General features: G+C 44.6%; 1 pseudogene; it reads left to right on the top strand.

Moving 5' to 3' along the window:
• Nucleotides 1-366: 366 nt before the first annotated feature.
• LOC119307766 lies at nucleotides 367-4,986 on the top strand (annotated as a pseudogene).
• The last annotated feature ends 8,853 nt before the right edge of the window (nucleotides 4,987-13,839 follow it).

Raw genomic sequence — 13,839 nt, 5'->3', positions numbered from 1 at the left:
ACACCTCCAGGCAAAAGTGGTTTTATGGGGTGTTTATATAATTAATAGGGGGAGTTGTCTAGTGTCAGGTCGAGAGAGGGCCGACCCATTCTCATCCTTACTCATGTAAATACATCCATGTAAAAGTGGTTTTATGAGGTGTTTATATAATAGGGGAAGTTGTCTAGTGACGTCTTTTTCCAGTTCCGTAAGCATCTTCTCGAAAAATATTATCTTTTTATTTTTCATTAAACAAGTCTAGCTAATGGCCTAGGATCTGCAAGTCATTGACATGTGCAATGTTGGCCGTCACCATCCCACAAGCTCAAGGACTGACTTATCCCCATATTTTCTTGATACAGACATTGAACATCTTTTTTTGTGATATAGGCTGGTGCTGATGCCAAGGGAGCTTTAACCTATGCTGTGGAGAATCTCCATTCTCAAAAACTCGTTTCAACTGACTTCGTCGATTGCATTAAGGAGGATGCTGCTGCCGACCGTGTTCTTCCAGATGATGTAAGATTTACCTCTTTGACACTATGCTTGTTGAGTTCAATCTTTTTGTCGAATCATTCATGTAGAGTTCTAATCAGCACTGCAAACATGGTGGCTAGGCACTGGGTTTTAAAACTCTACATGCATACACTTTGACCCTATCAAGTTGCAACCCATGCACACATGTTAGGAATTCTAGGGGCAACAAAATACACTATTCTTTCGGACCTTTAGTTGCCGACAATCCTCCAAGACCTAGGTATGTATCGGGTACTGCGTAAGGCTCCGGTACTTTCTTGCATATTCGAATAATTTCGTCCAAAAATAGGAAACCAAAATTCCGAAAGTGGCTTTGATACTGGAATGGCACAGTTGGAATTAAAGCCCGGGCTTGTTGGATTAATCATAGCACACAACACAACTTCCTCCCACGTGAAAAGAAGAAGCAAGGCCCATGCACCAAAGAGGAAGATAATGCAATGTTCTTTTTGTAGAAAAGGGAAGTGGTCATTACCACCGGGCTTTGCATCAATGGTGCCTGCAGCCTAAATCTTACTATAAAGTTTCTTACAAGCCAAAAACAACGCAGACAAATAAGAAATGTAGTGACAGGCGACAATTAAAAAGTTTAAGTACTAAGTAGACAATTTCCTATTACAGTCTTTCTAGATACAATGTGCGTGGGAAGTTTAAATGGAGGAAATCAGTACCTCCTTGCCAGTTATTAACAATGAAAATGTGACTTTCACATTGGCGGGTAAGGCCGGTGGAGACTTGCGATGTTGTATGTATGTAGATTAATGTAGCATGCATGTTCATATTTGTAGTTACCAAAGCATGATATCACAAATTTGTGTGAATTTAGTTGACAATTTAGGCGATAAATTCTTTGGTACAACACGGCGGAGATGCTTGGAGGTACTCACAGATATGCAGTCAATAGATATGTGAGCAAAAGGATTTTTATGTAATAGGATCCGATTCCAAATATTTACATCATAATTCGAAGTATTTTATAACTTATACAGTTTTGCGCATCTAAAGTCTTTCATTAACTTCGATATCATGATGATCCAGGACGAGCCTGTGTCTAAAAGCAAAACTAGAGCGGCAGGGTTTAAGAAACTTGCCAACAACTCTTTCAAGAAGGAGGATTATTTTTCTGCAGCAGGATCCTACAGTGTGGTAATATTAAAGCATCATATACTTCTTACATTGTCCCTTTCTAAAATTTCATTTAGTCCATATGTTATTAATGGATTGTGTATCACCATTTTTTCTTGTCGAACTTTCAACCTGAAGGAGGCAAGACTTCTTTCTGGAGTACGTATAAGCATGTGTATCATGGCATTAGAGAAGAAGCGGCAAAGAAGCCGGGTACAATGCCTTTCGGCCATTACAACGCTAATCACCAGGATTAGCAACCACACATCCCATGCGAACTACGAAATATGCATCACCTAGATCAAGCCCAAGCCAATGGCAATGATGCAAATCACAGAGCTACCAAGACACATCACAACCAACGCCAAAGATCTCGACAACACGACCAAGACCCGAGGACGACACAAACCAACATACCCCACCCATTTGCGCCAAGAAAAAGTCGGCAAGTCGATGACAGGGTCCGGGCAGACATGGAGAAGGTGTCGTCGAGAGAGCGTCGGCGATGATCTACATTGCGCCTCAGTGCCTCACGCCAGAGCAATTGCCGACACCGACTCGAGCTGCACCAACGGGACTCCTCGAGCAACAAGACGATGTCTTCAAGGAGGGAAACGATGCCATGACGCAGCCATCACCTGGTTCGGAGGTCGGACCAAGGGTTTCTCTGAGCACGAGGGAGAGATTCGGATTGGGGCCAAGACAATGCCTCCATGGAGGGGACGGCGCCCGCAGGCGTTGCCGTTGTCGGCCTTGGACATCGCGAAGCAGGAATTTCTCTCAACCCCAAACCACGAATCCCCAAGTCCATCGGAGATTCTCAAAATGAGCTGACTACCGTAGTGGGAGGAGAGGATATCTTGTAGCACCGCATACACCAGATCAAGAACAGGGCACATCCCTTCCCACGCCCACAGGACGCCACCACCTCCACCGCGATCTCTGGCCTTCCCCAACCACGTAGGTGGAGCGAACTACCATTAGGGATGTCAACCGGGTCCCGTTTAATCCCGTTTAAAATCCACTTATAATATGATAGTTCAAATAGTTTTTTCATTTGTTTAAGAAAAATGAACTATCAAGCTAGAAAAATGAACTAAACGGGATTGTGGACACCATTTATTTACCACTTACATCCCTAACTACCATCGTCCGGGCTGCCGGCGTCGTCCAAGCCACCACCACCCGCAGCCAACGGATCTGGGCAGGGAGAACCCCAGATCCGCCGCCACCGGTGTCCCTGGCCGACCGCCACGCTGCACTCGCAGCCGTGATGGCGCAACCCCGTCGAGATCCCCTGGGGTCGCCGCCCCGGCATCCAGACACCACGCACGTGCCGTCCAACCTTCTGCGTGCAAGGGCGCGTCGCCTCCGGCTGAGCAACGGTAGACTCGGCCCTGAGGACCAGATCCAGACACCAGCGTGCCGTAGGGGCCGCAAGCGCACATCCCCCACCCAGCACGCAGCAGCTCCGAGCCGAGAACGGCGCCTGAGCACCACGCCCACACGCCGCCCTGGATCGGGCCGCGACAACACGTCGACGCGCCCTTGACCTACCGCGCCCACCAGCACACACACAGCCATAATCGCCCGCGCACGCCACGCCGACAGACGCTAGCTCGCCGCGCCGCCCCACACCCCCCTTGGCCTAGCGGCCCCGTGCCACCCCAGCCTCGCGAAAGGGAAGTAATGAAGCGTCCCGCCGCCGCGCAGGCTCTACCCGGCGGCTCCTGCCAGTGGCGGCGAGGGGGGAGAGGGTTGGAGAGGGGGTGGTTGGCTCAGCGGGCAAGGCTTCTAATTTCATAGATTATGATATGGTTTTACATTATTCTTTAATGCGAATACATTGATCTAAAATATTCTTTTGGTCAAAACTTGTTCAAATACCAAAAAATTCACATCGAGTTGGGGGGCTTCTATCAAAGAACGGGCCAACAAAGGTTCCTACCGACGATGCCACAGGTCTGCAGCCTATTATTGCGGGAGCTGGTTTTGTTACAAATCATGGCAGAATTAAGACATCGTTGAGCTTCCAGCTTGTCATAAACATGAAGAGGGTAGATTAGTAGTGTGTTAACCTGATGATGGTGTATTTCTATGAGAATAAATTAAGTATAATTGTAATATTTTAGGAGTTACTGGCTTCTGGATTTGGTTAAAGCATAGTGGATAATGAATGAAGTGATAAAAAGCGTCATGATAGCCACTTGTAGGAAGACATAGGGGAAACATAATTTACGCACTGCCACTTTAATTCTCGCGTGGTATATCCTTAACATTGTGCTATATTTGTTAACTGTATGTCGGATTAATTGGCTTTGTTTTCCAGCCTTACTCATTCAGGATTAATCTACTATGTCGAGTCTCTTCTCAGTCATGTGGTAGATTTCCTATCTCATTGTCAGTGCCCACAAATTCCAAATATTTGCCTCGTTGGTTGTAGGCAACGATGCTTGATCCAGATGATGCGACCATGTACTCAAACAGGAGCCTTTGCTCGCTCCGCATGGGTGACGGAGACAAGGCTTTGGTAGATGCTAACGAATGCAGAAAAATGCGGCCTGATTGGCCAACAGCCTGTTACCGGCAGGGCGCGGCTCTAATGTTACTGAAGGTTACATAGAAGATACCATCTAAAAAAAAGATACTGCCGGATGTTTTTTCCTCTATATGAGTTTGTGTGCGAATTGTTTTTGGCTATTAACTTGTGTTTTATCATCAGGATTACAAGGGTGCTTGTGAAAGTTTTCTGGATGGACTCAAGTTGGACCCAGCTAACACTGAGATTGAGGATGCATTACGGTATCCCATCTGCCTCCTTTTTGTTGTTTGTGGCAAACACATCATTGGTTGCATTATGCATTGTGAGGAACCAGACATACTTATATTAGTATTTATTAAGTTCTTGTTGTGCTTTTGCTCCTAAGTGTTACTACAAGTGACTGAAGCAGTCTCTGATGGTCCTCTTTTGAATATGCAGGAAAGCTTATGATGCCATGCAAGATGTCTCGAAGCACCAAGGCTGAGTAACTGTTTGCAGGGGGAAGGAGTTCTTTGTTTTCTTTAAAAGTGGGAAGACGTTCGGGATCTGCTCTCTAGTCCCTGTAGTTGAGCGTTTCACCTTTTGCTTATAGGCTTTGAATTCCTGAACTCGTCTGATGGGAAATCAAGTAAACTACTGGCATAAACATCTGGGGGGTTTTATTTGGTTTCCTATCTTTTTGTGTCATTCATTCAGGCTGTCACAAGATAAATTATTATCTGTCCTGGAGCATCTACAACCACACTTAGGCAAATCGTCCCCTCATATGCCCTTCAAATCCATATAATCTCATGCAACATAGATCAAACAATGTACTTTATAATTCTTATAGAGCATAGAATTAACGAGCTATGGAGAAAGTTCATCCATTGTCGCCCTTGCACTTGTCCGGTTTATAGATATTGTAACGCTTGAAGATGATATAGAGACCGAGGCGGATCTGTTTTGCGCCTGGAGGTGTCGAATGCGACACCGTTCTTCTCTTTCTTCCTCTTTGGGGGGCAGGGCCAGCGAGGGCATGGACAATACGGGTATGCTCCACCGCAAGCGCACGTGCCGCCTGAGCTTATCGCTCGCCAGGTTACAAGCACGAATATCCTTCTGGCCTTGTCCGACGTGGCACGGTGCGACTCACGTTCTGCAACGCGGCGCACCTTGGCCATCTCACCATGGGCACGTTTGGCTCCAAACTTGAAGCCTAACACCGTGGGGACAAGGGCCCAATGCAGGGGTTGCTCAGACACACACCTCAAGCCATCGGCGGGCGGCGCATCACCGCCGTTCAATCTAAGCCCCACTGGCGCTAAGGCGCGAACGAAGCCATGTGGTTGAGTATCCTCCTGGAATCGACAGAAAGCTAGCCAAATCCAAGTTGACGTACTCAGATTCGCTGCCTACAATGTTGAAAATGACCCAAGATCACCAAAAAGGAGCTGGGCAAAGCGGACTGAAAGTGGGGTGGAGAGGCAAAAATGGCAAGGGTTTGATCCATAATGCAGATAAAGACAAGATAGGTGGGGTCGAGTTGGGTCGATCAGCCCAAACATTTAGGCTGGTTTAGAATGGTTTAGTTGGATGCGATTTTACGACCAAGCGAGACGTTTGTGGGGTCCAGTTCCTTGGTCCGAACCTGGTCCTTGATGGCCCCTCTTCTGTTTAGGGACATGGAGCCAACCCAATGGTTCAATAACGAGTTCATGTCTCATTGAACAACATGGTAATAGTGCACAAAAACAAAGACTATTTACAACAACATTATTTCAATTTATTTGATCAAAAAAATAGGCAGCTCCATTTCTATTTCTACCATGAATTGTTTGTATCTAAGGTACTACCTCCGTCTAGGTGAATAAGTCATTCACGTAGTTCTAGGTCATCGATTTAAGGATTTAAATATGTGTTATATGTCATGAAAAGTATATCACTAGATTTCTAGACGGATGTAGTTTCTAAATATATATTTTTTGTCACATATGATACATATTTAGATACTTAAATCATCGACCTAGAACTACGCGAATGACTTATTCACAGAGGTAGTAGCATATTTGTAACTTTAAAACAAAAACAGTCTTGGCTCTTGGGTTGATCTGACCATCCACCTTAAATTACGACTGGACCAATGCCACAATGGGTAACGACGGCCATTTCCATCATGAGGTCCGGTTGTAGATGATTTCTCTTTCTAGAAACCTGACTTATGGTCCACATAATGTATATAGTACTCCCTCTGGTGCTCGTCCTTTGTCTCTGAAGTCAAACTTCATAAAATTGATCAACTTTATTGAAAAAAAATATCAACATTAGATGCACCATGAATTTAATTTTCATATTGCATAAATTTAATACTATAAATGTTAATATTTTAATATAAAAGTATGGACAAACTTTATGAAGTTTGACCTCTTATATATGCGAAAAGTAAAAAAGGCACGTACGATGAAAACTACTTTTGAACAGGAATTAATTTGGTGACACATAAGATTAAATACTAGTATTCGTATCAAACTTGAATCTCAGAAAAACTTATGCAGATAGATTCATTTAAAAACGTATGCACTTCATTTATGAATTATAAAGTTTTTTGGACCATTTACATCGGATGGGAGGGAGATATCAGCAACTAGCAGGTTTATGTCTGGAGGAGCGAACTAAGCTTAGCTCAAATGGTTAGGTTCATTGTGGTGGAACTAAACCACGAGTCTGCATTTATTTCATCCCTTCCGGTGGTGTGCTTTCAATGAGAGAAGGCGTTTTCCAACTCTTGTTCATAGGATAGGGTGTGCATGCTTTCAAATATCCAGAGGAACTAAGCAGAAAATATAAAACCACCATGTTAAGCCATTACAATACAGTTCACATACATTCTACGTTGTGCTCTTCACATAAGATCTTTGATAAATCTCCTCGAGTTGAATTAAGAACCGTTCGACCAGAAGCCAAAAATCTTTAATTATCAACACTCTTCTTAATTTCACATGGTAAACTTCCTATTCCATTGGTTGATTAATCTGGTCAATGCACTCATAAATTAGTTTCTTAGTATTTTAATAATCAAATAACTAAAAAGCATAATCCAAACACTTTATATCAAGGCGCAAGAATGACTAGAAGATGATCGGTTTCAAACACCACTGAAGGCTCTATCGGTAAAGATTAAGGGTGGAGTGTCAAAATAATTATAGTAACGCATCATGTATGTAAGAGCCACGGTGCCCTTTGGAGATGTTTCGAATCAAAAGTGATCGGGTGTCTTGATCGATGGTTACAGGCCCCTTTTATACGTCCCGAAGAGACATGATGATCCATCGCTAGAGAGCGTCGGTTCCAGGGAATCAAAGGGAGGCGCCCGTTGCGGGAACAACCGCACGACGGTTGAGCAAGGGGAGATTTTCCCCTAATTACATAATTAGTTTTAACACTCCCCCTAATCTACGCTTGACCATGTAGAATCATCTTCATGATTATCTGGGAAGCTCTATCATCTCAAAAGATTCTCCTTCAAAAGTTCTTCATAAAATCTTTAATGCGATCCTGAAACGTAAACACACAAAGAGATAGCATAATTTGATGTCATTCAAATAAGGATATCTCAAGAAGAGACTCCCCCTGACACCTGCAAGTCTCTAAGTCGTCGCATACCGATTCCATGAACATATTTCTGGAATGTTGAATTTGGTAGAGACTTGGTAAATAATCGGCAAGATTGTCGCATGATTTGACTTGCAGAATGCTTATTTTCCCGCTTTTCTGAAGATTATTGGGGGGAGGGGCATTTAGGAGAAATATGCTTGGTGATATTACTCTTGACATATCATGTTTGCATCTATGCAACACAGGCCGCATTATCTTCATAGATAATGGTGGGTGATTCTATCGAACCAATTCCACATGACTGTTGTATGTGGTTTATCATTTTACGAAGCCATACACATTCGCATGTTGCTTCAAATAATGAAATTATTTCAGAATGATTGGTAGATGTTGCCACCAAAGTCTGTTTTGAAGACTTCCATGATATAGCAGTGCCACCATGTAGGAACATGAAGCCGGTCTAAGATCTGGCATTATGGGGATCAGACAAATAGCTAGCATCTGTATATCCAACCATACCAAGAGTCCTGATTTTTTCTGTAACTAGAAAAATAGGCCAAGATCCTTTGTGTCTTAGAGATATCGAAAGATATTCTTTATCCAAACCAATGACGTTTGGTGGGAGCACCGCTATGTCTAGCAAGTAGATTCACTTCAAATGCAATATCAGGTCTTGTGCAAGTTGCAAGGTACATAAGCGCTCCAACGACACTGAGGTATGGAACTTCAGGTCCCAACACCTCTTCTCCGTCACCCCTAGGTCTGAACGGATCTTTCTCTACGTCTAGAGATCAAACCACCATGGGAGTTTTGGATGGATAGGATTTGTCCATATTGAATTTCTCCAATATTTTCTCAATATAGGCAGATTGGTGTACCATGATTCCTGAGGGAAGGTGCTCAAGTTGAATGCCTAAGCAAAATTTGGTTTTACCCAAATCCTTCATCTCAAATTCCATCTTTAGGCGATTGTGTGCTTCATCAATGTCTGGTGTGCTGCCGATAATGTTGAGATCATCAGCATACACAGAAATGATGCCAAATCCTATAGAGGACTTTTTGATGAAGACAAATGGGCAATCAGCGCTATTGGAGTAACATTTTTTAAGAAGGAACTCACCGAGTCGGTTGTACCACATCCGTCCCGACTGCCTTAAGCCATATAATGACTTATTCAGCTTTACACAATACATGCTGCATTTTGCACTTCTATTCGGGACAGAGATTCCGTCAGGAACCTACATATATATGTCTGAATCTAGTGACCTGTAAAGATATGCGGTCACGACGTCCATCAACTGCATAGATAGATGATTTTGCACTACCAATGATATAAGGTATCGGAAAGTGGTTACACTCATTACTGGAGAATATGTTTCAGTGAAATCAATGCCAGGTTTCTGCATGAAACCTTCTGCTATGAGCTTTGCTTTATATCTCACCATCTCATTGTTCTCATTCCGTTTCCGGAGAAAAACCCATTTGAATCCCACAGGGAAAACACTGGGAGGTGTCGGTATTGCTTCAGTGAATACCTTTATTTTGTTAAGCGAGGCAATTTCTACTTGGATTGCATCCTTCCATTTAGGCCAGACGGAGTGCTTTTGGCACTCTACGGTAGACCTTGGATCATGATCAGTGAGAAGGGTATCTGTCGGGATCGTTGCAGAAATTAAAAAAATTCTACGCATCACCAAGATCAATCTATGGAGTAACTAGCCACGAGAGAGAGGGGAGTGCATCTTCATACCCTTGAAGATCGCGAGACGGAAGCGTTGCAAGAACGCGGATGAAGGAGTCATACTCGAAGTGATTCAGATCGCGATGGATTCCAATCTAAGCGCCGAACAACGGCACCTCCGTGTTCAACACACGTGCAGCCCGGTGACGTCTCCCGCGCCTTGATCCAGCAAGGAGGAGGGAGAGGTTGAGGAAGATGGCTCCAACAGCAGCACGACAGCGTGGTGGTGATGGAGTGGCAGTTCTCCGGCAGGGCTTCGTCAAGCTCACGCGGAGGAGGAGAGGTGTTGGGGAGGGGAGGGGCTGCGCCTTGGATGTGGTGCTGCAGCCCTCCCTCCACCCCTATATTTATAAGGAGAAGGGGGAAGGGGGCCGGCCCCTCTAGATGAGATCTAGAGGGGGGCGGTGGCCAAGGGGGAGGGGGCTTGCCCCCCAAGCAAGGGGGGCGCCCCCCCTTAGGGTTACCCCCAACCCTAGGCGCATGGGCCCTAGGGGGATGGCGCCCAGCCCACTTAGGGGATGGTTCTCTTCCACCTACAGCCCATAAGGCCCTCCGGGGCAGGTGGACCCCCGGAACCCCTCCGGTGGTCCCGGTACAATACCGGTATACCCCCGAATATTTCTGGTGACCGTATGATGACTTCCCATATATAAATCTTCACCTCCGGACCATTCCGAAACTCCTCGTGGCATCCGGGATCTCATCCGGGACTCCGAACAACATTCGGTAATCACACACAAATCTTCCCTATAACCCTAGCGTCATCGAACCTTAAGTGTGTAGACCCTACGGGTTCGGGAATCATGCAGACATGACCGAGACAGCTCTCCGACCAATAACCAATAGCGGGATCTGGATACCCATGTTGGCTCCTACATGTTCCACGATGATCTCATCGGATGAACCACGATGTCGAGGATTCAAGCAATCCCGTATACCGTATACAATTCCCTTTGTCAATCGGTACGTTACTTGCCTGAGATTCGATCATCGGTATCCCAATACCTCGTTCAATCTCGTTACCGGCAAGTCACTTTACTCGTTCCGTAATGCATGATCCCGTGACTAACTACTTAGTCACACTGAGCTCATTATGATGATGCATTACCGAGTGGGCCAGAGATACCTCTCCGTCATACGGAGTGACAAATCCCAGTCTCGATTCGTGCCAACCCAACAGATACTTTCGGAGATACCTGTAGTGCACCTTTATAGTCACCCAGTTATATTGTGATGTTACCCAAAGCACTCCTATGATATCCGGGAGTTACACAATCTCAAAGTCTAAGGAAATGATAATTGACATTAGGAAAGCTTTAGCAAACGAACTACATGATCTTGTGTTATGCTTAGGATTGGGTCTTGTCCATCAGATCATTCTCCTAATGATGTGATCTCGTTATCAATGACATCCAATGTCCATAGTCAGGAAACCATGACCATTTGTTGATCAACGACCTAGTCAACTAGAGGCTTACTAGGGACATGTTGTGCTCAGGGTCGTCTCTAGGAATTTGGGGGCCCGGTGCGAAATGGAAAGTAAGGCCCTAAATCTTACAAACTTCATATACCTAAATTAACAATATAACTTGAACATATAACTGAAGAACTATTTGAATCTAAGTGGACTTGTCATATGGGTACAAGTACCTTATGCTCCCTCCTTTGGTGTCCTACATTCATCGGGTGTTGACAACTTGTCAGGCATGACAGCAAATCACATATAATGTGCCAGATCGAATCTGACTGTCAACTTCTATAGAATACAAGGAAAAACATTTTTTTCATACAGGCATTCTTACAAATACCTTGTAAACAAACTCCATTCTAGGTATAAACTCACAATATACGTTCCAAAGTAAGAAATTGTCATAATTCTCATAACTAAACATGCAAGGGAAGCATATAATCTCACTATATGCAACAATTGCACAATTATAGAAACAAGAAATCAGAAGAAAGAAGGAAACACCAAACCAATCAAGGGACGAAGGGAGGGTAGAGTAGTTACCTGGTCGGGGCAACTGGAATTCGGCAAAAGACGGGGGAGAGGCTGGGATGGGGAGGCGGAAGCCTGGCATGGGGTGCCGTTGGCCGGGACTGGCCGCAGCAGAGGTAGGAGGGGATTCTGGAACCCTAGGCGCCCTTGTCCTCCTGATGGCATGGTGAATAGAAGTGTAGAAGACGTTACGTACGAGTGTGTGTACTGGGAATAAAAACGAACCTGTACGCTAACGTTTTCTCTGGTTTTCTTCCGATGGGGACCGGCTTTCCTAGGTTTTTCCCTCTGGTCGGGGCCCCATGACTTTGGGGGCCCTGTGTGGTTGCACCGCTCGCACATGCCCCTCGACGGGCCTGATTGTGGTCTATATATTCACACATGTATCACGGTTTCCGGTTAATACAATTATAGCATGAACAACAGACAATTATCATGAACAAGGAAATATAATAATAACCATTTTATTATTGCCTCTATGGAATATTTCCAACAGTCTCCCACTTGCACTAGAGTCAATAATCTAGTTACATTATGATGAATCGAACACCCATAGAGTTCTGGTGTTGATCATGTTTTGCCCGTGGAAGAGGTTTAGTCAATGGATCTGCGACATTCAGATCCGTATGTGCTTTACAAATCTCTATGTCTCCATATTGAACATTTTCACGAATGGTGTTGAAGCGACGCTTGATGTGCCTGGTCTTCTTGTGAAACCTGGGCTCCTTGGCAAGGGCAATAGCTCTAGTGTTGTCATAGAAGAGAGTCATCGGGCCCGACCCATTGGGAATAACTCCTAGGTCGGTAATGAACTCCTTCATCTAGATTGCTTCATGTGCTGCCTCCGAGGCTGCCATGTACTCCGCTTCACATGTAGATCCCGCCACGACGCTTTGCTTACAACTGCACCAGCTTACTGCCCCACCATTCATAATATTCACGTATCCGGTTTGTGACTTGGATCATCCAGATCTGTGTCGAAGCTAGCATCGATGTAACCCTTTACGATGAGCTCTTCGTCACCTCATAAACGAGAAACATATCCTTAGTCCTTTTCAGGTACTTCAGGATATTCTTGACCGCTGTCCAGTGTTCCATGCCGGGATTACTTTGGTACCTCCCTACCAAACTTACGGCAAGGTTTACATCAGGTCTGGCACACAGCATGGCATACATAATAGACCCTATGGTTGAGGCATAGGGGATGACACTCATCTTTTCTCTATCTTTTGCCGAGGTCGGGCATTGAGCCGTGCTCAATTTCACACCTTGCAAAACAGGCAAGAACCCTTTCTTGGACTGATCCATATTAAACTTCTTCAATATCTTATCAAGGTATGTGCTTTGTGAAAGACCGATGAGGCGCCTCGATCTATCTCTATAGATCTTGATGCCTAATATATAAGCAGCTTCTCCAAGGTCCTTCATTGAAAAACACTTATTCAAGTAGGCCTTTATGCTATCCAAAAGTTCTATATCATTTCCCATCAATAGTATGTCATCCACATATAATATGAGAAATGTTACAGAGCTCCCACTCACTTTCTTGTAAACGCAGACTTCTCCATAAGTCTGCACAAACCCAAACGCTTTGATCATTTCATCAAAGCGAATGTTCCAACTCCGAGATGTTTGCACCAGCCCATAGATGGAGCGCTGGAGCTTGCACACCTTGTTAGCATTCTTAGGATCGAGAAAACCTTCTGACTGCATCATATACAATTCTTCCTTGAGGAAACCGTTAAGGAATGCCGTTTTGACGTTCATTTGCCATATCTCATAATCATAGAATGCAGCAATTGCTAACAAGATTCAGACGGACTTCAGCTTCGCTACGGGTGAGAAGGTCTCATCGTAGTCAACCCCTTGAACTTGTCGGTAACCCTTAGTGACAAGCCGAGCTTTATAGATGGTAACATTACCATCCGCGTCCGTCTTCTTCTTAAAGATCCATTTATTTTCTATTGCTTGCCTATCAATGGGCAAGTCTGTCAAAGTCCATACTTTGTTTTCATACATGGATCCTATCTCGGATTGCATGGCTTCAAGCCATTTGTTGGAATCTGGGCCCGTCATCACTTCTTCATAGTTCAAAGGTTCACCGTTGTCCAACAACATGATTTCCAGGACAGGGTTGCCATACCATTCTGGTGTGGAACGTGTCCTTGTGGACCTACGAAGTTCAGTAGCAACTTGATCTGAAGTACCTTGGTCATCATCATTAACTTCCTCTCTAGTCGGTGCAGGCACCACAGAAACATCTTCCTGAGCTGCGATACTTTCCAGTTCGAGAGGCAGTACTTCATCAAGTTCTACTTTCCT

Source organism: Triticum dicoccoides, chromosome 1B, assembly GCF_002162155.2.
Source record: "Triticum dicoccoides isolate Atlit2015 ecotype Zavitan chromosome 1B, WEW_v2.0, whole genome shotgun sequence".
In the NCBI taxonomy this organism is placed as follows: Eukaryota; Viridiplantae; Streptophyta; class Magnoliopsida; order Poales; family Poaceae; genus Triticum; species Triticum dicoccoides.
The sequence above is the reverse complement of the archived record's forward strand: the minus strand, read 5'-3'. Positions and strand labels throughout refer to the sequence as shown.